The sequence below is a fragment of the Carya illinoinensis genome, chromosome 10, assembly GCF_018687715.1.
Source record: "Carya illinoinensis cultivar Pawnee chromosome 10, C.illinoinensisPawnee_v1, whole genome shotgun sequence".
NCBI lineage: Eukaryota > Viridiplantae > Streptophyta > Magnoliopsida > Fagales > Juglandaceae > Carya > Carya illinoinensis.
The window spans coordinates 11,330,709-11,332,675 of NC_056761.1; the positions used below are offsets into that span (position 1 = coordinate 11,330,709).

The window sequence follows — 1,967 nt, forward strand, 5'->3', positions numbered from 1 at the left end:
GATGTTATTTTGAAATCCTTTGAAGTACCCAAAGTAGAGTGTGTGATCTCTCTACCTTATATAGAAATAAATCAAAGCAAAAAAAACATGAGTTTCTAACTTGTAAAGAAAAATTTCTTAATTTTTAATACCAAATACATATATAATTGAGTACTTTTTAAAAACAAAAAAATCACATTTCATACATAATGTTGTGGTTTAATTGCATCTTATGCTTGCATCCCAAGTGTAAGAGCATGGACAATTTCTAATTCCCTAAGCTAGCTAGCTACTAGGTGAAGGTATGTCTTCAGGATCTCTCTCTAGTTTTACCCATCTACCATGATCAGCAATATTAATACGAACTAGTCCCTTGTTTTCCAATTGGTACCAAAATGGTGGGATCTTAAACTCATCCACCAACATGTCACATGCCTTGTTCACCAAAGCAACATCCCTCCTAGTATCTCACAGAAATCTACTTGTACTCATGCAACTACTCCCAACAAACCCATCAACAAGATGCAAGTATGTCTCAAGGCTATGGAACCCAAACAAATTGAATCCCTGCTTGAGGTAAGGCGAAGAATGAACATCCAATTGTAGTTCAACTCCAACATGGGTGTAGACCCATTTTAATGTTCTTGTGATCATCACATGATGATCATGATCAAGCTTTTGTCCTCATTGAAAAGAAGCCCTAGCATCCGAGGGACTACATCTTGCTCGATTACTACTCTTAGTGTTTTAACTCCCAACTTCATCCGAGGGACTACATCTTGCTCGATTACTACTCTTAGTGTTTTAACTCCCAACTACTGAAGTTTATCTTTGAAATAAATGTTGGCCCTAGGTGCACCAAGGGATATCACAGTGACAAGAAGGTTAGGAATGGTGAATGCAACTTCGTAAGCATTGAGGAGAGCCAATGCACCACCCAAGCTATGCCTAGTGATTGTAAGACAAACTTCTTCTTCACCATTTTCACTATACAGTTGCACCAGCATTGTCACTTCTTTCATGACTTGCTCCGAGGCAACAGACTTGTTGTACCTAGTAGATTCACTCTTACAAGTGTAAATGTTGAGAAACCCATGTTCGACCTTAATATCCCCATGCCCAAATGGCTCTAGCTTCCTTTGCATATCCTCGTACCACTCCAAAGGTGCCATGGTCCCAAGCCATGCCACTACAATATCTCTCCTCCCAATCCTACGTGTCTCGTCATCATTGCTAACTGCAACATAACCGATCCAGTTGGAATCTTTGCTCCAAGTGTCCACCATATTTATCGACCTTAGCATACATCGAGGCATGTCTATCTCATGTGACATGGCATAAATATATTTGCTTGTTGTGTAGCCATTTTTAGTAAGCCCTAGTTTCTCAAAAAAAACTTGTTACGATTGTAGTAACAATTTCTACAATACTCCGAGGAAGGATCAAAATCAAATTTGAGGAACCATCGTATGTTGCTTGTGTGAGTTCTCCATATCTGACAGATTCTCTCCAGAGCCAAGGGTGAAGAGGGTCCAAAAGACTGTCCCAATTTGAGGAACCACGCATCTCACGCCACTTCTCTACTATGACCTCCTTGGGAGACTTTTTCCAAGTAGAGCATTGTTTGATCTCTTTCATATATGATTTTTGTAAATGTTATTTATGTTTGGCTAAAATTAGATGAGTCTGTATTTAAATTTGAATCATGGATGAATGTAAGTTTTAATAGGACTTTAGGATTGCATTCGATAAGGATGAGTGTTGAATAAGAGGATGTCCAATAAGAATAAGTACTCAGAGTGTAACTTTTATCAAACATTGTTTAAATTATAAGATAGGAGTTTATAAGAGTCCTATGTTGGTTCAAGTCTAAAATTCAGTTGAAGAGATAAAGACGCAAGCTTTATTGAAGAAACTGAAGCTGATCTGAATTCAATACGATCTAGAAGAAGTGATCCAGTTCGAGATGTTCGCAAATCATTAGCAAT

General features: G+C 38.0%; 1 pseudogene; it reads right to left on the reverse strand.

Moving 5' to 3' along the window:
• Window positions 1-264: 264 nt before the first annotated feature.
• Window positions 265-1,617, reverse strand: LOC122278415 (annotated as a pseudogene).
• Between the last annotated feature and the right edge of the window lie 350 nt (window positions 1,618-1,967).